The following is a 26,975-nucleotide window of genomic DNA, read 5'->3' as shown; positions in this document are numbered from 1 at the left end:
TGTGTCAGCAGGGGAACGTGGGGCAAAATAATTTGAAATCCATGATTGGTTCATTTTAATGAAGGTTAGATCATCAACATTCTGGGTAGCTAGACGTGTCCTTTTTTCGGTCAGTATTGAACCAGCAGCACTGACGACTCTTTCTGATAGCACACTAGCAGCAGGGCAAGCGAGCTCCTGTAATGCATATTCTGCCAATTCAGGCCAGGTGTCTATTTTAGATGCCCAGTAATCAAAGGGGAATGACCTTTATGGGAGAACATTGATAAGGGAGGAAAAGTAGTTCGTAACCATACTGGACAAATGCTGTCTCCTGTCACTTTGAATCGATGCAGCAGTACCTGTCGTGTCAGCGGTCATTGCGAAACCACTCCACAAACTGGTCATAAAACCCCTCTGTCCAACGCCACTTCGGATTTATGCACCTCTAACACCTCTGCCATGTTGCCCCCTACGGCTCGTGTGAAAACCATCACCGGCGCTGTGTGCTGGGAATGCCTGAACCAAACGGTCTACAAGAGTTGCCTGTTTGGTAGCCAATATTTGCTCAAGGTTCTCATGTGGCATGATATTTTGTAATTTTCCTTTATATTGTGGATCCAGGAGGCAGGCCAAACAGTAATCGTCATCGGTCATCATTTTGATAATGCGGGGTCCCTTTTTAGGCATACTCAGCCATGTGGGCCAATGTTCCAGGTGTCAATTCACTGCTTGTGCTGAGTTGACGAGCACCTTTCCACTGACTGATTGCCTCAGTGCATGGACAATGCGGTCTTTGACATGCTGGGATGGCTTTTCTCGCAAAGAAGTGCCGACTGAGTAGGTCATAGCGTGGTATTGCATAGGCCATCAGGTTTTTGAAAGATTCACTTTCAACCAACTGGTAGGGCATCATCTCTAACGAGATTAGTATAGCAATGTGGGCATTCAAACCCTGTGTACGCGGATGAGAGGATGAGTACTTTCTTTTCCAAACAAGAGTCTCTTGTAGGGTGAGCTGGACTGGAGAGCTGCATATGGTGGAACTAGCGGTGGTGGTGGTTGACATGGCAGATTGAGAGAGGGTTGGTGATGGTATTCTTGATGTTGGCCTACATACAGTGTTTCCTATTAAGAACCTTGTGATTCCCTGACTGCTTTGGCCTTGCGACGATACCTCCACATTTGCTGCTGGTGGTGTCCTAACCGGTTGGTTTACAGTGAGGGAAGCAATGTAGCATTGCTGACTACCTTCATTCTGAACAGGTGCACCAACGGTACGGGACGTTTGGTAGTTAGTCCAAGCTTGCAAGTGCATGCTGGTTAAATGTCTAAGCATGCACGTTGTATTTAAAGGTCTTTGAGCATTTCTTACAGATAACTTTTGACTGATCATTCGGATCTTGGTTAAAAAATTGCCACACTACACTCTTCCTACTATGGAATACCTTTTCAGGCATTGCACGCTGTGCTACTTTCACTGGATGGCCATGCTGTCCTAAAACTGTTTTTGTTTTTGACCTGATACGGGCCTGCCAGGTGACAGCTGTTGCTATGTAGATGGTTGCTGCGAATCATCCTCCTCCGCTTCTGAGCTACTGGCAGCGGCACCCTCTTCCCCCAATGGCTGCCAATCTGGGTCAACAACTGGGTCATGTATCACCTCCTCCTCAATGTCATGTGCACCTTCCTCTGTGTCACCGTGTAAGGTGCTATAGCGTTCGGGATGGGGCACCATAGTCTCATCAGGGTCAGATTCTGGCTCAGTACACTGCGAGGGCAATGTAGTGATCTGAGTCAATGGAACAGCATAATAATCTAGCTGTGGCTGTGCATCTGTGCACTCCATGTCCGATTCATCTTGTAATGGGCAGTTAACAATTTCCCTTTCTAACCCATGCACGGTATGTTTAAAGAGCTCCATGGAGTAACCTGTAGTGTCACCTGAAGCATCCTTCACTTTTGGTTTGGGTGAAGGACACAAGGAAATGTCTTGTTCCTGACAGGGAGCATCCACTGACGACTCGCTGCTTTTATATTTGGAACTTTCTGAAGAGGAGGCGAAAGAGCTAGTTTTCCTACTCCCAGATAAGGGAGCCTTCGAGGCCTTGTGTAGCCAGACGATGATGGTGGCTCAACACCTCCAGCCTTAGGTGCTATTGTGCTTTTGCCATTACTGCCAGATGCACCACCACCACCATCAGTACCAGCTGGCAACCACCACCCACGGGCTCTTCCACCAGACTTCCTCATTTTTTGGAAAATCTAACCAAAATAACAACCGTTATATGGTACTGTAAAACAAGGTAGAAGGTGTATATAAACTTGTTGAGAATTTAAATCTCCCCTTTTTTGGGGGGAAACTGAACCAAAACTCAGGCCCAGTGTATATAACAATGCAATCTAAGTGGTAGAAAGTGACTGGCTGACATACGACAAACTAACAGGACTGAAGTATATCCACTTTGTGAGAATTTGAATCTCACTTTTTTTGGGGAGACTGAACCAAAACTCAGGCCCAGTGCATAAAACATCACAATGTAAGTGGCAGAAAGTGGCTGATATACGGCAAACTAACAGGACTGAAGTATATCCACTTTGTGAGAATTTGAATCTCACTTTTTTGGGGGGAGACTGAACTAAAACTCAGGCCCAGTGTATATAACAACGAAATCTAAGTCGCAGAAAGTGGCTGGCTGACATACGACACACTAACAGGACTGAAGTATATCCACTTTGTGAGAATTTGAATCTCCCTTTTTTTGGGGAGAGACTGAACCAAAACTCAGGCCCAGTGTATATAACAACGCAATCTAAGTGGCAGAAAGTGGCTGGCTGATATACGACAAACTAACAGGACTGAAGTATATCCACTTTGTGAGAATTTGAATCTCCCTTTTTTGGGGGGAGACTGGACCAAAACTCAGGCCCTGTGCATAAAACAACACAATGTAAGTGGCAGAAAGTGGCTGACTGATATATGACAAACTAACAGGACTGAAGTATATCCACTTTGTGAGAATTAGAATCTCCCTTTTTTGGGGGGAGACTGAACCAAAACTCAGGCCCAGTGTATAAAACAACACAATGTAAGTGGCAGAAAGTGGCTGGAAGATATTTGAAAAAATACAAGGACTGTAGTACAATTTCAATCTCCCTACAATGATCTCAGGAAAAGTATGGCATCAATAAAAAGGACTGCTGAACACAAAAGTGTGGACAAAGAAACAAGATAACTGTGCAGAAAGGAGCAACAGGATTTTTGCTTTTAAAAAAGCAGTTGGTTTGCACAGCAGCGTGCAAACAGCAATGCAGCTATCAGGGAGCCTTATAAGGCAGCCTAATAAGCTACAGAGATGATGCACAAAAATATAGCCTCCACTGTCCCTGCAAAAAAATGGTGGTGTTGGACAGTGGAAATCACTACAGCACTAGCAGTTTGGTGGTTAATCTTCCCTCCCTAACTATATCCCTTCTTCTGATGAAGCTGCAGCAACCTCTCCCTATGCTAAGATCGGCAGAAGTAAGATGGTGGCCGGCATGCACGCCCCTTTATAGGCCCTGTGATGCCGCAGAAAGCAAGCCAATCACTGTCATGCCCTTCTCTAAGATTGTGGGGACCGAGACCTATGTCATCACGCTGCCCACACTCTGCATCCTCCTTCATTGGTTGAAAAATGGCACTGAAAGTGTCATACGAAACGCGACTTTTGCGTGCAGATCGCCGACCTCATGGCCGATCCCAGACTAGGATCGTGTCGGGTTTCTTGAAACCCGACTTTGCCGAAAGTCGACGATTTTTGAATTTGTCCGATCCGTTTAGCTCAACCCTAGTTATGAGCGAATATACAGGTCCTTCTCAAAAAATTAGCATATAGTGTTAAATTTCATTATTTACCATAATGTAATGATTACAATTCAACTTTCATATATTATAGATTCATTATCCACCAACTGAAATTTGTCAGGTCTTTTATTGTTTTAATACTGATGATTTTGGCATACAACTCCTGATAACCCAAAAAACCTGTCTCAATAAATTAGCATATTTCACCCATCCAATCAAATAAAAGTATTTTTTAATAACAAACAAAAAAACCATCAAATAATAATGTTCAGTTATGCACTCAATACTTGGTCGGGAATCCTTTGGCAGAAATGACTGCTTCAATGCGGCGTGGCATGGAGACAAAGAGCCTGTGACACTGCTGAGATGTTATGAAGGCCCAGGATGCTTCAATAGCGGCCTTAAGCTCATCCAGAGTGTTGGGTCTTGCGTCTCTCAACTTTCTCTTCACAATATCCCACAGATTCTCTATGGGGTTCAGGTCAGGAGAGTTGACAGGCCAATTGAGCACAGTAATACCATGGTCAGTAAACCATTTACCTGTGGTTTTGGCACTGTGAGCAGGTGCCAGGTCGTGCTGAAAAATGAAATCTTCATCTCCATAAAGCATTTCAGCCGATGGAAGCATGAAGTGCTCCAAAATCTCCTGATAGCTAGCTGCATTGACCCTGCCCTTGATGAAACACAGTGGACCAACACCAGCAGCTGACATGGCACCCCACACCATCACTGACTGTGGGTACTTGACACTGGACTTCAGGCATTTTGGCATTTCCTTCTCCCCAGTCTTCCTCCAGACTCTGGCACCTTGATTTCCGAATGACATGCAAAATTTGCTTTCATCAGAAAAAAGTACTTGGGACCACTTAGCAACAGTCCAGTGCTGCTTCTCTGTAGCCCAGGTCAGGCGCCTCTGCCGCTGTTTATGGTTCAAAAGTGGCTTTACCTGGGGAATGCGGCACCTGTAGCCCATTTCCTGCACACGCCTGTGCACGGTGGCTCTGGATGTTTCCACACCAGACTCAGTCCACTGCTTCCTCAGGTTCCCCAAGGTCTGGAATCGGTCCTTCTCCACAATCTTCCTCAGGGTCCGGTCTCCTCTTCTCGTTGTACAGCGTTTTCTGCCACATTGTTTCCTTCCAACAGACTTACCATTGAGGTGCCTTGATACAGCACTCTGGGAACAGCCTATTTGTTGAGAAATTTCTTTCTGGGTCTTACCCTCTTGCTTGAGGGTGTCAATGATGGCCTTCTTGACATCTGTCAGGTCGCTAGTCTTACCCATGATGGGGGTTTTGAGTAATGAACCAGGCAGGGAGTTTATAAAAGCCTCAGGTATATTTTGCATGTGTTTAGAGTTAATTAGTTGATTCAGAAGATTAGGGTAATAGGTCGTTTAGAGAACCTTTTCTTGATATGCTAATTTATTGAGACAGGTTTTTTGGGTTATCAGGAGTTGTATGCCAAAATCATCAGTATTAAAACAATAAAAGACCTGACAAATTTCAGTTGGTGGATAATGAATCTATAATATATGAAAGTTTAATTGTAATCATTACATTATGGTAAATAATGAAATTTAACACTATATGCTAATTTTTTGAGAAGGACCTGTACTTGTTACTCGAGATTTCCTGAGCAAGCTCGAGTGACCTCCGAGTATTTTTAGTGCTCGGAGATTTAGTTTTCATAGCCGCAGCTGAATGATTTACATCTGTTAGGCTGGGTTCACATTGCGTTAGTGCAGTCCATTCAATGCATGCGTTAAACGGACTGCGATAACGCAAGTGCCGAAAAAGATCGTGTTATGCGATCGCGCTAGCACAGATGCTCTATTTGTGCTAGCGGTGATGGACCCGGAAACGCTGCAGCCTGCACAGAATGACGGCACATCGCTAGCGCATGCCGATTATGGCATGCATTGGCGATGCGCCCGATAATAGGGGTTAATGTCAGCATTAACGGACTACGTTACACCACGTTATGCCGTGGTGTAACGCAGTCTGTCTAACAGTCTGCCATAACGCAATGTGAACCCAGCCTTAGCCAGCATAAGTACATGTGGGGGTTGCCTGGTTGCTACGGAATCCTCACATGTAATCAAGCTGGCTGAGAGATGTAAATCATTTGGCTGCCGGGATGAAAACTAAATCTCCGAGCACTAAAAAATACTTGGAGGTCACCCGAGCATGCTCAGGAAATCTCGAGTAACGAGTATATTCGCTCATCACTAGTGGTTATTAATGGAACACACTCGGACTGGGTTACAGTTTACAGTGTGGTACCACAGGGGTCAGTAATATGCCAGCTTCTTTTTAATGTATTTCTTAATGATCTTGTAGGGAGCATGCAGAATAGAATTTACATTTTTGCAGATGACACTAAACTCTGCAGAGTTATCAATGTAGAGGAGAACAATGTTATATTACAAGAGGATTTATGTAAACTAGAAGCTGGGGCTCATAAATGGCAAATGAGCTTTAAGAAATATGATGTATAATTATGTGCTTAATTGTAAAACTCTGGGCAAAACTGTCACTGCAAAAGACCTGGTGTATGGGTGGATGACAAACTCACATTTAGTGGCCAGTGTCAGGCAGCTGCTGCAAAGGCAAATACAATAATGGGATGCACTAAAACAGGGATAGATGCTCATGAGGAGAACATAATTTTACCTTTATACAAGTCAATAGTGCGACCACACTTAGAATACTGTGTACAGTTCTGGTCTCCGGTGTATAAGAAAGACATAGCCAAACTAGAGTGGGGGCAGAGATGAGTGACCAAGTTTATTAGCCTACTGGGGGGTCTGCAATACCAAGACAGGTTATTATACTTGGGGTTATTTAGTTTGGAAAAACGGAGGCTAAGGGATGAGCTTATTTTAATGTATAAATACATGAGGTACAGTACAAAGACCTTTCTAATGATCTTTTTACTCGTAGACCTGAGACAGGGACAAGGGGGCATCCTCTACATCTGGAGGAAAGAATTTTTAATCATAACAGATGTGGATATTTTACTGTAAGAGCAATGAGACTATGGAACTCTCTGCCGCATGATGTTATAATGAGTACCGTAATTCATTACTAAAATTTAAGAAGGGACTGGATGCCTTTCTTGAAAAGTATAATTTTATGGGTTATGTACACTAGATTCCTTGATAGGGCGTTGATCCAGGGAACTAGTCTAAATTCCATATGTGAAGTTGGAAAGGAATTTTATTCCCCAATGTGGAGCTTGCTGTTTGCCATATATTTTTTTTTTGCCTTCCTCTGGATCAACATGTTAGGGCATGCTAGGTTAGGATATGGATTGAACTAGATAAACTTAAAGTCTTCCTTCAACCTTAAAAACAATGTCCCAAATGTGGACAGACCCCAATAACCATTTGAACAGACATACAGGGTGGCCACCTGAAAGCAATGTTCCCTTTATTAGGAAGTTGGTACTCCCATACTATTCGCAGATGGTAGAACAGGTGGTGATGGACCGGTTTGTGCACACCCTGCCAAGGCCCGTACAGACTTGGGTTGCCCAGGGTGATCCCTGGAATGCCAATGAACTGGTCAGACTGGACAAGAAATACCAGGGGATGGAAGGTTCTGTGGCAAAGCAGCCCACTCCATACTGGGGGGTCCCAAAAGGGGGCAGAGGCCCAAAAGGGTGTAGGTCTCCCATACTGTTTGACTATGCAGTGAATGCTTGAGCTGGCCCAAATTTGGATGCACCCCAATATCCCTTAGAAGAGACGTGGAGGAAGACCTCATAAAACAATTTTCCCCTTTCTATGAAGTGGGTCTTCCATACTGTTTGTCTATTCTATGTGAATGAAAGGGCTGCCAAAAATGTGGGTGCACTCCAATACCCCATTGATGAGACATGGAGGAAAGCCTCATAAAAAAGTTCTCATTGCAAAGGTCTCCTATACTTGTAATGACAATGCACTAAGGGTATCGGCTGACAATCATTAACCCTTGGGATATACATGAACAATACTGTATAACCTTTTTTTTGGTACGGCCATCTTAAACACCGTTTGAAAAAAATTATGTGGGTGTTGCATCACGGACCACAATCATCACCCTGATGATCTAGTGGTGTAGGATGAAGATGGGGAGAAGGAGTAGGACAACAGCAAGTAGACAAAATCAGAAAGCATATGCCCAGGTGTGGGTGTGAAGGGGTGCATGGGAATAGAACTCCCCCCAAAAAAGACACTGGATTTCAGCTTATGTTACGCTGCTATCATTTGGAGGTGTAGAGAAGTCAGGCCTAATCCAGCCCTTGTTCATTTTTATTAGCATTTTCAGTTGTCAGGTGGATGTGCTTATCAGTTATAATTCCACCAGCGGCACTTAAAGCCTACTCTGACAAAATGCTAATGGCAGTGCAGGCCAGGACCTCTAAAGCATAGAGAGTCAGTTCATACCACTTGTCCAGCTTGATACCCAATAATTATAAGGCTCAGAGGAATCATGGAGGACGTTGGTACGGTCAGCAAGGTACTCCCCTCTGCATCTTCCCAAACTTTGCACTCCTTATGAGAGTACCCTGAGCCTCAGAGCCAGTGCGATTAGAGGGTCTGAGAAAAGTCTGTCAGAACTTTCCCAATATTCCCCTGCCTCTGCTGGTTTGGAGATGTGTCTCTTTCACCTGTATTCCTTGGTTGTCCAATGAACGGTGACCTCTGCGACCAGTGTTTTCAGATGGTAATTTTTTAATAATTCCGCAACAAGGACGCTCTGGTACTGGCCTGTTGTGAATTCTGTTGTCGGGCTCCCTCCTGTGGTCATGAATGGTACTTCGGCTGGTTCTGTCCATGGACTTCCTCTGGTGGGTGTTTCTGAGTTTCCTTCCCCAGGTGACGAGGTTAATTCGTTAGCTGCTGCTCTATTTAACTCCACTTAGATCTTTGCTCCATGCCACCTGTTAATGTTCCAGTATTGGTCTAGTTCACTCCTGGATCGTTCTTGTGACCTGTCTTCCCATCAGAAGCTAAGTTCCAGCTTGTATTTCTTTGGTTTGCTATTTTTCTGTCCAGCTTGCTATTTAATTTGTTGTCTTGCTTGCTGGAAGCTCTGGGACGCAGAGGGAGCGCCTCCGCACCGTGAGTCGGTGCGGAGGGTCTTTTTGCGCCCTCTGCGTGGTCTTTTTGTAGGTTTTTGTGCTGACCGCAAAGTAACCTTTCCTATCCTCGGTCTGTTCAGTAAGTCGGGCCTCACTTTGGTAAATCTATTTCATCTCTGTGTTTGTATTTTCATCTTTACTCACAGTCATTATATGTGGGGGGCTGCCTTTTCCTTTGGGGAATTTCTCTGAGGCAAGGTAGGCTTTATTTTTCTATCTTCAGGGCTAGCTAGTTTCTTAGGCTGTGCCGAGTTGCATAGGGAGCGTTAGGCGCAATCCACGGCTATTTCTAGTGTGTTTGATAGGTTTAGGGATTGCGGTCAGCAGAGTTCCCACGTCCCAGAGCTCGTCCTTATTATCAGTAATTATCAGGTCATTCCGTGTGCTCTTAACCACCAGGTCCATTATTGTCCTGACCACCAGGTCATAACAGTACAGGTGGCCTAAAGTACTAATGCATCTCAATAGAGGGATAAGAGAAGTTCTGAGACCATTTTTTTTTCTTTGCAGTGTGTTTTGTCTCTCTTTTCCCCTTTACCTCTGGGTGGTTCAGGACACTGGTGTAAACATGGACATTCAAGGTCTGTCCTCTTGGATGGATAATCTCACTACAAGGATACAAAACATTCAAGATTTTGTGGTTCAAAATCCGATGTCAGAGCCTAGGATTCCAATTCCTGATTTGTTTTTTGGTGATAAATCTAAGTTCTTGAATTTCAAAAATAATTGTAAATTGTTTCTTGCCTTGAAACCTCGCTCCTCAGGTGACCCTGTTCAACAAGTAAAGATCATTATTTCTTTGTTACGTGGTGACCCTCAAGACTGGGCATTTTCCCTTGCGCCAGGAGATCCGGCATTGCGTGATGCTGATGCGTTTTTCCTGGTGCTTGGATTGCTTAATGACGAACCTAATTCAGTGGATCAGGCAGAGAAAATCTTGCTGGCTCTGTGTCAGGGTCAGGATGAAGCGGAGATATATTGCCAGAAGTTTAGAAAGTGGTCTGTGCTCACTCAGTGGAATGAATGTGCCCTGGCAGCAATCTTCAGAAAGGGTCTCTCTGAAGCCCTTAAGGATGTCATGGTGGGGTTTCCCATGCCTGCTGGTCTGAATGAGTCTATGTCCTTGGCCATTCAGATCGATCAACGCTTGCGTGAGCGTAAAGCTGTGCACCATTTGGCGGTACTATCTGAGCATGGGCCTGAGCCTATGCAATGTGATAGGACTTTGACCAGAGCTGAACGGCAAGAACACAGACGTCGGAATGGGCTATGTTTTTACTGTGGTGATTCCCCTCATGCTATCTCCGATTGTCCTAAGCGCACTAAGCGGTTCGCTAGGTCTGCCACCATTGGTACGGTACAGTCTAAATTTCTATTGTCTGTTACTCTGATTTGCTCTTTGTCATCCTATTCTGTTATGGCATTTGTGGATTCAGGAGCTGCCCTGAATTTGATGGACTTGGAGTATGCTAGGCGCTGTGGATTTTTCTTGGAGCCCTTGCAGTATCCTATTCGATTGAGAGGAATTGATGCTACGCCTTTGGCCAAGAATAAGCCTCAGTATTGGACCCAATTGACCATGTGCATGGCTCCTGCACATCAGGAGGATATCCGCTTTCTGGTGTTGCATAATCTGCATGATGTGGTCGTTTTGGGGTTTCCATGGCTACAGGTTCATAATCCAGTATTGGACTGGAAGTCTATGTCTGTGTCCAGCTGGGGTTGCCAGGGGGTACATGGTGATGTTCCATTTTTGTCTATTTCGTCTTCCACTCCTTCTGAAGTTCCAGAGTTTTTGTCGGATTATCGGGATGTATTTGATGAGCCCAAAGCCAGTGCCCTACCTCCTCATAGGGATTGCGATTGTGCAATTAATTTGATTCCTGGTAGTAAGTTTCCTAAGGGCCAATTGTTCAATTTATCTGTGCCAGAACACGCCGCTATGTGGAGTTATATAAAGGAATCCTTGGAGAAAGGCCATATTCGCCCGTCGTCATCACCGTTAGGAGCAGGGTTCTTTTTTGTGGCCAAGAAGGATGGTTCTTTGAGACCTTGTATTGATTACCGCCTTCTTAATAAGATCACAGTCAAATTTCAGTATCCTTTGCCATTGCTGTCTGATTTATTTGCTCGTATTAAAGGGGTTAGTTGGTTCACCAAGATAGATCTTCGAGGGGCGTATAATCTTGTGCGTATTAAACAAGGTGATGAATGGAAAACAGCATTTAATACGCCCGAGGGCCATTTTGAGTACCTGGTCATGCCATTCGGGCTTTCCAATGCTCCATCAGTATTTCAGTCCTTTATGCATGACATCTTCCGAGAGTACCTGGATAAATTCCTGATTGTATACTTGGATGATATTTTGGTCTTCTCGGATGATTGGGAGTCTCATGTGAAGCAGGTCAGAATGGTGTTCCAGGTCCTGCGTGCTAATTCTTTGTTTGTGAAGGGATCAAAGTGTCTCTTTGGTGTTCAGAAGGTTTCATTTTTGGGGTTCATTTTTTCCCCTTCTACCATCGAGATGGACCCTGTTAAGGTCCAGGCCATTTATGATTGGACTCAGCCGACATCTGTGAAGAGCCTGCAAAAGTTCCTGGGCTTTGCTAATTTTTATCGGCACTTCATCGCTAATTTTTCTACGGTTGCTAAACCGTTAACTGATTTGACCAAGAAGGGTGCTGATGTGGTCAATTGGTCTTCTGCGGCTGTAGAGGTTTTTCAGGAGTTGAAGCGTCGTTTTTCTTCTGCCCCTGTGTTGTGCCAGCCAGATGTTTCGCTCCCGTTTCAGGTCGAGGTTGATGCTTCTGAGATTGGAGCAGGGGCTGTTTTGTCGCAAAGAAGTTCTAATGGCTCGGTGATGAAGCCATGTGCTTTCTTTTCTAGAAAGTTTTCGCCTGCTGAGCGTAACTATGATGTTGGTAATCGTGAATTGTTGGCCATGAAGTGGGCATTCGAGGAGTGGCGTCATTGGCTGGAAGGAGCCAAGCATCGCGTGGTGGTCTTGACAGATCACAAGAATTTGACTTATCTTGAGTCTGCCAAACGGTTGAATCCGAGACAGGCTCGATGGTCGTTATTTTTCTCCCGTTTTGATTTTGTGGTTTCGTACCTTCCGGGCTCTAAGAATGTGAAGGCTGATGCCCTGTCAAGGAGTTTTGTGCCTGACTCTCCGGGTGTTCCTAAGCCGGCGGGTATTCTCAAAGAGGGGGTAATTTTGTCTGCCATCTCCCCTGATTTGCGGCGGGTGCTGCAAAAATTTCAGGCTGATAGACCTGACCGTTGCCCAGCGGAGAAACTGTTTGTCCCTGATAGATGAACTAGTAGAGTTATCTCTGAGATTCATTGTTCAGTGTTGGCTGGGCATCCTGGAATCTTTGGTACCAGAGATTTGGTGGCTAGATCCTTCTGGTGGCCGTCTTTGTCGCGGGATGTGCGTTCTTTTGTGCAGTCCTGTGGGACATGTGCTCGGGCTAAGCACTGCTGTTCTTATGCCAGTGGGTTGCTTTTGCCCTTGCCGGTCCCGAAGAGGCCCTGGACGCATATTTCTATGCATTTTATTTCGGATCTCCCCGTCTCTCAAAAGATGTCGGTCATTTGGGTGGTTTGTGATCGCTTTTCTAAGATGGTCCATTTGGTACCTTTGTCTAAATTGCCTTCCTCCTCTGATTTGGTGCCATTATTTTTCCAGCATGTGGTTCGTTTACATGGTATCCCGGAGAACATCGTTTCTGACAGAGGTTCCCAGTTTTTTTCAAGGTTTTGGTGATCCTTTTGTGCTAGGATGGGCATTGATTTGTCTTTTTCCTTGGCTTTCCATCCTCAGACAAATGGCCAAACCGAACGAACTAATCAAACTTTGGAAACATATCTGAGATGCTTTGTTTCTGCTGATCAGGATGATTGGGTGTCCTTTTTGCCGTTGGCTGAGTTCGCCCTTAATAATCGGGCCAGCTCGGCTACTTTGGTTTCGCCGTTTTTCTGCAATTCTGGTTTCCATCCTCGTTTCTCTTCAGGGCAGGTTGAGTCTTCAGACTGTCCTGGTGTAGATACTGTGGTGGATAGGTTGCAGCAGATTTGGACTCATGTGGTGGACAATTTGACATTGTCCCAGGAGAAGGCTCAACGTTTCGCTAACCGCCGGCGCTGTGTGGGTCCCCGACTTCGTGTTGGGGATTTGGTTTGGTTGTCGTCTCGTTATGTTCCTATGAAGGTTTCCTCTCCTAAGTTTAAGCCTTGTTTCATTGGTCCGTATAAGATTTCTGAGGTTATCAATCCTGTGTCATTTCGTTTGGCCCTTCCTGGTTCTTTTGCCATCCATAATGTGTTCCATAGGTCGTTATTGCGGAGATACGTGGCGCCTGTGGTTCCATCCGTTGATCCTCCTGCCCCGGTGTTAGTTGAGGGGGAGTTGGAGTATGTGGTGGAGAAGATTTTGGATTCTCGTGTTTCGAGACGGAAACTCCAGTACCTGGTCAAGTGGAAGGGTTATGGTCAGGAAGATAATTCCTGGGTTTTTGCCTCTGATGTTCATGCTGCCGATCTGGTTCGTGCCTTTCATTTGGCTCATCCTGGTCGGCCTGGGGGCTCTGGGGAGGGTTCGGTGACCCCTCCTCAAGGGGGGGGGGGGTACTGTTGTGAATTCTGTTGTCGGGCTCCCTCCTGTGGTCATGAATGGTACTTCGGCTGGTTCTGTCCATGGACTTCCTCTGGTGGGTGTTTCTGAGTTTCCTTCCACAGGTGACGAGGTTAATTCGTTAGCTGCTGCTCTATTTAACTCCACTTAGATCTTTGCTCCATGCCACCTGTCAATGTTCCAGTATTGGTCTAGTTCCCTCCTGGATCGTTCTTGTGACCTGTCTTTCCCATCAGAAGCTAAGTTCCAGCTTGTATTTCTTTGGTTTGCTATTTTTCTGTCCAGCTTGCTATTTAATTTGTTGTCTTGCTTGCTGGAAGCTCTGGGACGCAGAGGGAGCGCCTACGCACCGTGAGTCGGTGCGGAGGGTCTTTTTGCGCCCTCTGCGTGGTCTTTTTGTAGGTTTTTGTGCTGACCGCAAAGTAACCTTTCCTATCCTCGGTCTGTTCAGTAAGTCGGGCCTCACTTTGCTAAATCTATTTCATCTCTGTGTTTGTATTTTCATCTTTACTCACAGTCATTATATGTGAGGGGCTGCCTTTTCCTTTGGGGAATTTCTCTGAGGCAAGGTAGGCTTTATTTTTCTATCTTCAGGGCTAGCTAGTTTCTTAGGCTGTGCCGAGTTGCATAGGGAGCGTTAGGCGCAATCCACGGCTATTTCTAGTGTGTTTGATAGGTTTAGGGATTGCGGTCAGCAGAGTTCCCACGTCCCAGAGCTCGTCCTTATTATCAGTAATTATCAGGTCATTCCGTGTGCTCTTAACCACCAGGTCCATTATTGTCCTGACCACCAGGTCATAACACTGGCCCATCTTAGTAGACCTGTCTGCCTACAGAAAAAGAGTTAGAAAGTTCTCCTTGAAGCGTGGGTCTAGAAGTGTCACCAACCAGTAATAACAAATTCAGCCATGCGTGCTGGAGTGCTGACAGGCAAGACTACCGTGTCCTCACCAAGAGGATGACTAACCATGCTCTCCTCCTCCTCCCTGTCCTCAGGCCATCCACACTGAACAGACAGTATGACAGTTGTGCTTGTAGTACCGTCTATAGCGCATGAAAGTAGCTCCTGTTCCTCCTCATCCTCCTCTTTCTCATCATCACTCAATCAATGTTGGAATGAGATGAGTCTGGGCTGTGTTTAATCACCCTGTATGGTTCCTTGTTCCATCTCAATGTGCTCCGCCTGCAATGCCTCCTCTTTGATTGTGAGCAGAGAGAGCTTCAGAAAACAGAAGTGGGATGGTGATGCTAGTTATGGCATCATCTTCGCTCACCATCTTGGTGGAGTCCTCAAAGTTTTGGAGGATGGTACATATATCTGACATCAATGTCAACTCATGAGGTCTTATGTGTGGAGTCTAAACTGAATACCAACAGCCTTGTTGATGCTGGTAGTCAACAACTGTCCTCTTCTGCTCACAAATCCTTTCCAACATCTGCACTGTAGAGTTCCATAGCGTGAGGACATCACACAACAGTCGGTGAGCCAGAAGCTGCAAATGCTGCTGAAGCCCGGCAAGGGCGGCGTAAGCTGTAGCGGATTTTCTAAAATGGCCATACAGGCGGTGTACTTTGACAAGCAGATCCGGGAGCTCGGGTAGGTTTTGAAAAAATGCTGAACCCCGAGGATAAGCACATAGGCAAGGCATGGTGGGTGTGTGAGCTTGCCTCGCCTCAGATTTGCCACCAGGTTCCGGCCATTGTCACACACGACCATGCCTGGCTGTAGGCTCAGCGGTGTCAGCAACAGATCTGCCTGCTCTTACAGAGCTGTCCACAACTCTTCACTATTGAACGTTTTGTTACCTAAGCATATCAGTTCCAGCACAGCTTGTTGCCGCTTGGCTGAGGCAGTGCTGCAGTGATTCCAGCTTGTGACTGATGTGGTCATTTCGGAGATGGAGGCTGAAGAGGAGGAGGAGGAGGTGCAGGAGCTGTAAACTGTGGGTGCAATCCTGATTGACATGGGCCCCGCAATCCTCGGGATGACATGTTCCATCTCAAGGTCCGACTGGGTCCTGGCTACCACTATGCTAACCGAGTGTGCCGACAAAGAGATGTACCGTCCCTGCCCACAAGCACTTGTACACATGTCCGTGGTTAGGTAGACTTTCCCAGTAACTGCATTATTGAGGACACAGCTAAGGTTGTGGGACACATGCTTTTGTAATGCGGGGATGGCACACCGGGGAAAAATAGTGGTGGCTGGGGACCGAGTACTGAGGGATGGCTGCCGCCATCAGGTTGTGGAAAGTTTCTGTCCCCACAAGCCTAAAAGGCAACATTTTGAGCGCAAGCAGTTGGGAAATGTGTGAATTTAGTAGTGTGGCCAGTGGGGCGTTGGTTGTATTTTTGCGCTTGTGTTCCAAGAACTGGGGTATGGAAAACTGAACGCTGTACAGGGCCAAGGACATTCATTGCTGATGGTGCTAGCTGAGTGTGTGCAATGACATGCTCAGGGCAGGAGACATCTTCGCATGCATCAAGGACAGGGGATTGGCTTGCATGCACAACATCAGAAGAAGCAGTGGTGTCACCCGCAGACACTGTTCCTGGACCCTGGGGTTTGGCCAGCAAAGTCGGGTGCTTTGCTGCCATGAGCCTGATCATGCTGGTGGTGGTCAGGCTGGTAGTTTTGCTACCCCTGCTGATGTGGGCATGGCATTTGGTGCAAATGGCATGTTTGGGGTTATCTGCAGAGTCTTTAACAGTCTTCTGTCTGTGGCCACCACACTGCTTCTTCCTGCCTGTTGGAGTGCTACACCTCCCTCCCCTGTGTGCTGCTGTCCTCGCTCTGCATGTTCTCCTGTTATCTTGGGTCAGTTACAATATCATCCACCACCTCGTTCTTTACTTCTGCACCCTGGTCCTTCTGTTGACTTTCTGTCAATTGTGTCTCATCATCATCCATTTCTTGTGACACTTTCCCACAGTCGCCTTTGTGTGACTGTGGCTGTTCCAATATTTGGGTATAGCTACATGCCATCTTATCTTGCCCCACTTCAAGGGGACCGGGAAAGAGGCCCAAATAAAAGTGAATAGCTCTTCGGAGTATCCAAGTGTGGGATCAGTTGTCTCCTGGCACTTGGTATGTTGGGAGGAAGGAGGATCAGACTCAGACTTGACCGTATGGACAACAGGGGGGTGATGGTGGTGGTGGTGTAAGCAAAGTAACTGGAAGCATTATCAACTATCAAACTAATAGCTTTTTGACACAGTTCTGGGTTTAATAGTGGTGTGCTGCTGCGGTCCCCTAGTAAATGGGAGAGGAAAGTCGGGAGAGAAGATGTGAGTGTTTGTTGTGGCACAATTTCAGCAGGCCCATGGCCTCAGCCTCTGCATGTACCATCACCATGACATCCACTTCCCTGTCCCTTGCCACACGCCTTGCCCATTTTAAATGGAGTACAATATTTTCAACGCTCACTACAAATGGCTGAATTTGGAGCAAACTTATATGTGATCCGTATGACGGAAAACCCCAGTGTAAAATATCTTGCCTGTAGGTAACTATTGTTTTCAGCAAACTGATGTCTTATCTAAGGCACTACAACAAAATTTAAACTGATGCCTTAAATGGCACAATTTTGACCGCACTGATATGCGATCCATGTGGCGGACAAATCTCAGTGTAAAATAGGTAGGTAAGTAGGTAAATATTTTTTTCAGCAAACTAGTGTCAATAACTTGCCTAAGACACTGCAACAAAATTTAAATTGAGGACTGAAATGGCACAATTTTGACCATACTGATAGGCGATCCGTGTAAAGGCTAAACCACTGTTTAAAATAGCTGTCTTGTAAGTAACTATTTTTTTCAGGAAACTGGTGTCTTATCTAAGACACTACAACAAAATTTAACAGTAGGTCACAAATGGCAGAATTTTCAACGCACTGAGATGTGATCCGTGTGACAGCCAAATCCCAATCCCTGTTTAAAATAACTGGATTTTTATGCTGTAATATAGAAAGGAACTGGCTGAATTCTTCAGTGCCAACCAGCAAATGGAGCAGAAAAATGGTGTGCTCTGGATTGCTTTTAAAGAAAATAATCAGGATTAAGATCCCCAAAAATATATTCCTGGCCCCTGACACCTGGGACTATGCGTATAACTATCTGTAATAGGCCACATGCAGCAGCAGACAGAACTGGAATGGACTCTCTTGCTATATGCAATGAAGTCTGCCACATACACTGCCTGCCTGCCTAGCACTAATATCTATATACACCTTGATTAGTACCCAACATAGAGAGATGAAAGAATAGCACCAGGGTCATATGCTCTATTTATAGGGTGGATCCGTAAGTTAGACCAGCGGGCAGATTTGCAAAATAACGGGTAGTAGGTGCTCAGCATCAAACAATGAATGAATTAAATGGAAGTTGAAGAAGAAATGCGGAACTCACCCTTTTGCATAGATATCGTAGTCTTTATTGCACCATAAAAGGTTAAACGAATTCAGTCCATGGGAACGGCAGGTTTTCTGAGGGGTGCAGGGAGAAGAAAGTGGACGACGGCCATTTCGCGCACTAAGTGCTTCAACGGGTTCAGGGGCTTCATTAACACATGTCATTTCCTTTTAAAGGCTTTGGACGTGCATACACAAACATATATTAGCGGTGAACAAATTTAAAAACATGTGATGACATCATAATTGCGGACTATGATTTTTCACAGTACATTTTTTATCAGTATTTTTGCAAAAAATCACATGTTTTTAAATTTGCACACTAATTGAATGCTTTGTTCACCGCTAATATTTGTTTGTGTATGCACGTCCAAAGCCTTTAAAAGGAAATGACATGTGTTAATGAAGCAACTGGAACCGATCAGAGTGGCTAGCGGCGTCTGCCAGAGCGACTCTGCACGCACTCATGTGCAGTTAATTCTAAAGTTCAGATTAGTCTCTGACACCCCAGTAGCGGTGTCGAGCGCAAGTGGTCTAGAGGAACTAATTCCCAGAGTCTTGGGTCACAGTTCTGTGACTCTTTGCTTGCACTCTCTGTGCGGTACCGCGGCCCTGTGACGCAACAGGGTTCGCTTCATTTGCAACAGGTGAAGCTAACCCATGTGTGTACTCACATTATACTGCCATATAGTCCATCATTACCAAGCAGCAGGTGTCTTAGCTGCACGGTGGACCCCGGACTGCGAACGCACCTAATTTCATCTCTAATTATTATTTGGTGCGTTCCGCCAGCCTAACATTATACTAGGGCCAGGGTCTGGCTAGTAATGGCGGATGAACAGCAACTACAGAGGTACATACAGCAGCTAGAGGACAGGTTGGCCGCTCTCGATCGCACAACCTCAGCTGTGGATGTTACCGCAGTTGCTGTTTAGGTTGCTAGCGTGACTGAAGCTAGTTTGTCCATTGCCACCCCTGTGTAGGTGATTCTTCAGCCAGTGTGCTATACATCTTGAGCTCTTGGCTGCACGTTTTCCCGCGGAGGGGGCAAAGGTGGGATTTATTATATCCCTCCTGTCGGACAGGGCGTTGTAGTGGGCTACGCCGCTGTGGGAGTGTGACGATCATGTGGCGCAGAGTGCTCCAACTGTTGGCATTGACACAGGGTTTGTCCATGGTGTTAGGGCTAGCGGAATGCACCAAGTAATAGAGAGATTGGAACGAGGTGCATTCGCAGTCCGGGGTTAACCGTGCAGAGATACCTGCTGCAAAGTAATGGCGGATGGACACTGAGCTCACACGTGGGTTAAAATTCACCCCATGTGAAATGAAAGAGAGATCTGTTGTCTCACAGAGTCATGCTGTACACAGGAAATAATACCCTAACAAGGGTTGTGTTTGCTCTGGAATTCTTCTGTGCTAACCGCACACATGAAGGAACCAGATGCTAAGCCAAGGCTAATTGACCCCACTGACTCAAGCTGCCTGCCTGAGTGTACAGCCCCAAAGCTAAACAAACTCACACCACATATATACTGAGTGGTAGAGTATCCACTGGCAACAGCCAAACACAAATAATACTAGTGCATGGCCTTTTATAGTTGTAGCTCTCTAGGACCATCCTAGAGGACCAATAGGAGCTGCTACAGGACCTGAGCATGTGACCCCCGACCTCCAATGAGAGGTCTTCCCTTGGGCATGCTCAGAAGGAGAAAAGCGTGACTTAGTCCCAGGAGCGCCTGCTTGCCGCTGAACAGTACTGGTTATAATTGCTGAACCTGGAAAAGCAGCAGTAACCAAATGTGTAGTATCTGTCTGAGCCAGGCGCTGGGACCGACATCTCCGCTGAGCAGGTTTCACTGCGGCTGGAGAACAATGAGAGACCACAGCGGACATGGTTCGAGATTCCCCCTGTGCTGCGGCAGGAACTCGACACCTAACATAACCCCCCCTCCTTGGGCCTCACTACGTTCAAAGGCTGCAATGAGCAGCGGAACCCGAATGTGCTCCACAGATTCCCAGGTTTTGTCCTCTGGGCCGTGACCCTTTCAGTCCACCAGATAGTATTTTTTTGCCACGTACCACCTTGCACCTCAAGAAAGAGTTCACCTCGTATTCATCCATGGACGAACCCAATGTCCCGGCAGATGACTCGGAAAACCGGGACATATAGACCGGCTTTAATAGGGATACGTGAAAAGTGTTGGTGATACCTAGGCATGGAGGAATAGCCAAATGGTAGACCACAGGGTTAACCTGTTCCAGAACCTCTCTATGTAGCGAGGTGCAAACTTAGTGGACTCAACTCGCAGCCTGATGTTACTAAGTCGCCAGGAGCAAAGGTCGGAGCGGGGCGCCGGTGTGCATCGGCAGAAACCCTCATTCTCTCCTTGGAGGCCCGGATGGCATCCTGTGTGCGGCCCCAAATGTCACGTGCCTCCACCGCCCAGTCTGCCACCCTAGAATTGGTGGATGACACAGGCATGGGCACAGGGACACGCGGATGCTGGCCGTAATTAAGGAGAAATGGAGTCTGCCTGGTAGAGTCGGCTACGGCGTTGTTCAAGGGAAATTCCTCCCAAGCTAACAAAGATGCCCAGTCATCTTGCCTGGCGGAGACAAAATGTCGCAGGTATGTGACAAGAGTCTGGTTGGCCCTCTCTACCAACCCATTCATCTCGGGATGGTGCGCTGAAGAGAGATTCAGCTCAATGCTGAGTAAACGGCAGAGCTCTCTCCAAATCCGAGACGCAAACTGGGGACCCCGGTCACTGTCAATTTTGTCAGGCATTACATGTAGACGGAAAACATGTTTAATGAACAACGCTGCCAAGGCCGTGCAGAAGGTAACAGTGGAAGCAGCACCAAGTACACCATTTTAAAGAAATGGTTGGTGACTACCCAGATAATGGTGCAGCTGCGAGACTTGGGTAAGCCCACCATGATGTCCATCCCGACCATCTCCCAGGGCCTGTCTGCCACCTGCAGGGGGTAAAGTAGCCCACCAGGCCATTGCCGAGGAGACCGATTCATGGCGCAGGAAACACACGCCCGAATATAATCCCCAACATCACGGGCCATATGCGGTCACCATCCTCTTGGTCCCAAAATGTCCACCCACCCTGGACGAGTGAGCCCAAGAGAGAACCTCAGGTCGCAAATTAGAAGGCACAAAAATCTTGCCCGGGGGCACAGACTCTAGTGAAACCGGGGCCAGGTCCTCAGGCTCTGAGAAGGGACAATTAGCCGAGGCTCCTCTTCCTCTACTGAAGACACCATGGAGCGAGAGAGAGCATCGGCAACGATGTACTTCTCCCCAGAAAGATAATGGAGAGTAAAGTGGAACCTGGAGAAGAACAGGGACCATCTAGCCTGGTGAGAGTTTAGCCGCTGGACAGTCTGCAAATAAACCAAATTGTTGTGGTTGGTAAACACTTGGAAGGGAAAACGAGCCCCCTCCAGGAGGTGTCCCACTCCGAGAAGGCCAATTTCATAGCTAGCAACTCCCTGCCCCCAATGGAGTAATTCCTCCCCGCGGGTGTAAAGGTCTTGGAGAAAAGAAGCAAGGATGCTTCCGACCTTGAGCGTTGAGCATCGTTTTGGAAGAGGACTGCTCCTGCACCGACAGATGAGGCATCCACCTCCATTATAAATGGCTTATCTACATCGGGGTGATGTAGAATGGGAGCACTAGCAAAATAGGACTTATAGAGAGAAAGGCCTTGGAGACCTCCTCCGACCACAATTTGGGATTAGCTCCCTTCTTGGTGAGGGCAACCAGGGGAGATACAAAAGTTGAGAAGTGAGGAATAAACTGGCGATAATAGTTGATGAACCCCATAAAGCGCTACACCGCTTTGAGAGAATGGGGTTCCTGCCAGTCCATAACAGCCTGTAGCTTGGTGGGATCCATAGCCAATCCTTGGGCCGAGATGATATAGCCCAGGAAAGGCAAAGACTCAAACACACACTTCTCCAACTTGGCATAGAGGGAGTTTGCCCGTAAGAGGTCAAAGACTTTGCAAACATCTCTCCGATGGGAGTCCATATCTGGAAAGTAGATGAGAATATCATCCAGATAGACCACAACCGAGGTGGAGAGCATATCCCGGAAGATATCATTCACAAAGTCTTGGAAAACGGCTGTGGCATTACTGAGCCCAAAGGGCATCACAAAGTATTCATAGTGCCCATCCCTGGTGTTAAAAGATGTCTTCCATTGGTCCCACTCACAGATGCGAATCAGGTTGTAAGCACCTTGCAGATCTAGTTTTGTAAATACCCTTGCTCCCCAAAGCTCAGATATCAGGGGCAGTGGGTACTTATTCTTAATGGTGATGGCGTTAAGACCCCTGTAATCTATGCATGGACGTAATTCTCCGTTCTTCTCCTGCACGAAGAAGAACTCAGCCCTGCAGGTGACACTGACTTCCTAATGAATCCTCTTGCCAGATTCTCCATAATGTACTGAGACATTGGCTTCATCTCCGGGAGAGATAATGGGTAGACTTGACCCCGGGGAGGCTCAGCACCAAGCAAGAGATCAATAGGACAGTCATGGGGGCGGTGAGGTGGAAGGGTCTCCGCAGCCCTTTTGGAGAGTAAAGATGGGGCTGTGGGAGAAGGACCTCTCCCTGTCAGATCAGTCGTCGATGGACCGCATCCTGATTTGGATGCGGTACATCGACGACATATTTTTGATCTGGCAGGGAAACTCTGAAACACTACAGGAATTTATGAAATCCCTTAATACTTATGACTGTAACATCTTAGTCACATATCAGAGTAGTAGGGATAGAATAGATTTCCTAGATGTGACAATATGGAGAGATTGCAATGACACCCTACAAACTACAATTTATAGGAAAGAGACTTCCACCAACAGCCTGCTCCACGCCTCCTCTGCCCATCCTAAATACATGATTGACTCAGTTCCAATTGGACAGTTCCTCCGCTTGCGGAGGATCTGTTCCAATAATGAGGGCTTTGAAGTTAAAGCAAGAGATCTGTGTGAGAGATTTTATGAGCGTGGGTATGCAAGACGTGCTGTTAAACGCGCTTATCATAGGGCGAAACATTCTACAAGACAAACGTTATTGTATGCTCGTAAAGACCATCGTGATTCTCCCAATAAAATACGTTTTGTTACCAACTACCATGCCCAGTTCTCCCGCATGAAAGAATGCCTTCATAAAGCATGGCCTATCCTGCAGGCAGATTCGATCCTTAAGCAAATCCTTCCTAAAAATCCTAGTGTAACCATCCGACGTTCAAAGAATCTTCGTGACTGTCTTGTTAGGAGCCACTATCAGGAGGGCCCTGGGTTACGCTTTATTGATGGGGTGGGTCCGAGGTGTGGGTGTGCTCCATGTGGCCGGTGTGTTGCCTGTCCCAATATTGGCCGCACGGACACATTTACCAACTCCTCTGGGTCTAGAACCTATGAGATTAGGCAACGTATCACATGTACCACCAAAAATGTGATTTATTTTGCGACGTGTCCGTGCGGTCTTATATATATTGGTCTCACCACACGTCAATTAAAAGTACGTGTGCGTGAGCACGTTCTTGGGATTGCGGCGGCCGCCGACCATGTGGACGTATCCACGCTTCGGATTTTACCCCGTCACTTCAAGACACATCACAACTGCGATGGCTCTACACTTAGAGTTAGGGGTATAGATTCAATAGACCCGGGGATCCGTGGTGGGAAAATCAGTATGAAATTAGCCCAACGGGAATATAGGTGGATATGGATATTGGATACTGTCCACCCCAAAGGGCTTAATGAAAATATTAGTTTTGCACCGTTTCTATAATATGACCGTTGGTTGTTCACATTCGCATGTCTTTGTTTTTAACTTTTTTATGTTTACTTGTATTTTTATTCAGCCCCATTACCTTTATTTCCTGGAATGATGTTGGATTATTCTTGTGATGGACACAACTATGCTGGATTTCTCATATTATCAAGAAACTTTATCCATATGGACTCAATGTTCTGCCTCGACATCTATTAAAAATACACAGTACCTGCGTTATTGTTGTCACCTTGCTTTTTGTATATGCAATATTTATGGCGGTCTTGTTGCATAGATTATTTATAGACTCCGTTAGCATACAAATTGATTGTTATATATAAGAAATACTTTTTTGTTGATCTGTATGTTGGATGTTATGACTGCTAGATTTGACAATCCTTATTCATATAATACCCTATGTCTCAGTTTATGTACATTTAATAATGCTAATTCTGTTTATTTGTTGTTGCATTATGATTAGAGTTGAGCGATCTTTACTTTTATAGGATCGGGTCGGGTTTCACGAAACCCGACTTTTGAAAAAGTCGGGTCGAGTGAAATCGGCCGATCCTATAAAAAAGTCGGGGTCGGGGTCGGACGAAACTCGAAACCCAATGCAGTGCATTGGGTTTCCATGGTTCCCAGGGTCTGAAGGAGCGGAAACTCTCCTTCAGGCCCTGCGATCCATATTTTAGTGTAAAATAAAGAATTAAAATAAAAAATATCGCAATACTTACCCTCTGACGCGCCCTGGTACTAACCGGGAACCTTCCTTCCTTAGAATCAGCCTTCCAGGACCTTGCGGTGACGTCGCGGTGACGTCACGGCTTGTGATTGGCCGCGCGGCCGCCCATGTGACCGCTCGCTCGGCCAATCACAAGCCGCGACGTCACCCGCGACGTCACCGAAGGTCCTGGAAGGGCTGATTCTTAGGAAGGAAGGCTGCCGGAAAGAAGCAGGGCGCGTCCGAGGGTGAGTATATACCTAATAGGAATGATTCACTCCATCCCAAAATCCTGCCTGTGGACCACTCTATATGAGGGGAGTGGTACCGTAGCCAAGGTATCCCTAGCATGACCTCATCAATTCCCTCAGGAATGATGAGTAAAGAAATAATCTACTGATGAAATGGTTACATAGATAGAGTAAATGGGATGGTCTGGTGTGTTATCTGTGAGGGCAGTGTCAACCCATTCACCACTCTTACGGTCACTGGTTTGGCGAGCATCAACAGGGTATTGCGTGTCGTTGGGTGAAGGCAGATGACATAAAACTGCCCTCCGCCCCAGAATCCATGCAAAGCTCTACTGAATGAGTGGATGAGCCTATGGTAATTGTCCCCTTAATAGGACAGTTTGGAGGAAAATGTTGCCGTGTCAAGTGTACCTCCCCCTACAACCACTAGACGCTGACGTTCTCCAGACAGCTGGGAAGATCTGGAGGCAAGATTTCCTGACTGCCGGCAGACATGGCAGACCTTGAGTGCACAAGCAGTCCGGGACTTAGATCCCACCCATGACACCTCCATGGCCTCATCTGACTCGAGCGCCTGGACTGGATATTCCAAATGTTTGGCGAAGGTGGGAGCCAGCTAAAACCTCTGCCTACACTGGGCTCAATCCAACCTTTGTTTGTTAAAACGAAAATCTATGCGAGTAGATACAGCTATTAGCTCCTCCAGTGTGGCGGAAATCTCCCTAGTGGCCAAAGCGTCCTTCACATGGTCAGCCAGCCCCCTCCAAAATACAGGGATGAGGACTTTATCCGACCACTCCAGCTTAGATGCTAAAGTCCGGAAGTGGATAGCAAAATGGCTGACCATGGATGAGCCCTGAGTCAATGCCAACAGTTGGAACGCCGTATCATGTGTGACTAGAGGTCCTAAAAAGACCTGTTTCAGAGTGCTCAAGAACAGCGGAGCACTCTGCACCACATGATCGCCACACTCTCACAGCGGCGTAGCCCACTCCAACGCCCTGTCCCACAGGAGAGATATAATGAATCCCACCTTTGCCCACTCTGTGGGAAAACATGCAGCCAGGAGCTTGAGGTGTATTGTGCACTGGCTCATGAAACCCCTACAAGATTTACTATCACCAGAGTATTTATCTGGCAGCGGGAAGCGAGACAAAAATTGGAACAGGAATGGCAGTGGACAAACTTGCTGCCGCCATGCTAGCAGCCTGAACAGCTACGGCGGTAACATCCACAGCTGAGGTTGTGCGCTCGAGAGCCGCCAACCTGACCTCCAGCTGCAGGATGTACCGCAGCAGTTGCTGTTCGTCCGCCATTATTAGCCAGACCCTGGTGCTAGTATACTGTTAGGGCTAGTGGAACGCACCAAGTAATAGAGAGATTGGTACGAGATGCGTCCACAGCCCGGCATCCACCATGCAGAGATACCTGTTGCAAAGTAATGGCAGATGGACACTGAGCTCACACATGGGTTAAACTTCACCTCGTGTGAAATGAAATAGAGATCTGTTGCCTCACAGAGTAGCGCTGTACACAGGAAATAATACACTAACTAGAGTTGTGCTTGATCTGGAACTCTTGAAGGAACCAGATGCTAAGCCAAGGCTAATTGCCCCACAGACACTAGCTGCCTGCCTGAGTGTACAGCCCCAAAGTTAAACAGACTCACACCACATATATACTGAGTGGTAGAGTATCCGCTGGCAACAGCCAAACACAAATGATACTAGCGCATGGCTGTGCAGCCATGCAAACCTTTTATAGTTGTAGCTCTCTAGGACCTTCCTAGTGGACCAATAGGAGCTGCTAAAGGACCTGAGCGTGTGACCCCCGACCTCCAATGAGAGGTCTTCCCTTGGGCATGCTCAGAAGGAGAAAAGCAGGACTTAGTCCCAGGAGCGCCTGCTCACCGCCAAACAGTACTGGTTATAATGGCTGAACCTGGAAGGGCAGCAGTAACCAAATGTGCAGTATCTGTCCGAGCCAGGAGCTGGGACCAACGTCTCCGCTGAGCAGGTTCCACTGTAGCTGGAGAAGTATGGGAGACCGCAGCAGACATGATTTGTGATTCCCCCTGTGCAGCGGCAGGAACTCGACACCTAACACGTGGTCAGCCATTTTGCTGTCCACTTTCGGACTTTGGCATGTGAGCTGGAGTGGCCGGATAAAGTCTTAATCCTTGTATTCTGGAGGGGACT

The 26,975-nt window shown here is 46.7% G+C and overlaps 1 protein-coding gene across 1 annotated transcript in view; it reads right to left on the bottom strand.

The window, feature by feature from the left end:
• Nucleotides 1–24,014, bottom strand: part of LOC138667694 (mannose-binding protein-like) — a 182,032-nt gene extending 158,018 nt beyond the window's left edge. The window contains exon 1 of the mRNA XM_069755811.1: nucleotides 23,903–24,014. The gene's annotated coding sequence lies outside the window, so the exon portion shown is untranslated. The remainder of the gene's footprint in view (nucleotides 1–23,902) is intronic.
• Nucleotides 24,015–26,975: the final 2,961 nt, after the last annotated feature.

Source organism: Ranitomeya imitator, chromosome 2, assembly GCF_032444005.1.
Source record: "Ranitomeya imitator isolate aRanImi1 chromosome 2, aRanImi1.pri, whole genome shotgun sequence".
Lineage (NCBI taxonomy): Eukaryota > Metazoa > Chordata > Amphibia > Anura > Dendrobatidae > Ranitomeya > Ranitomeya imitator.
The sequence above is the reverse complement of the archived record's forward strand: the minus strand, read 5'-3'. Positions and strand labels throughout refer to the sequence as shown.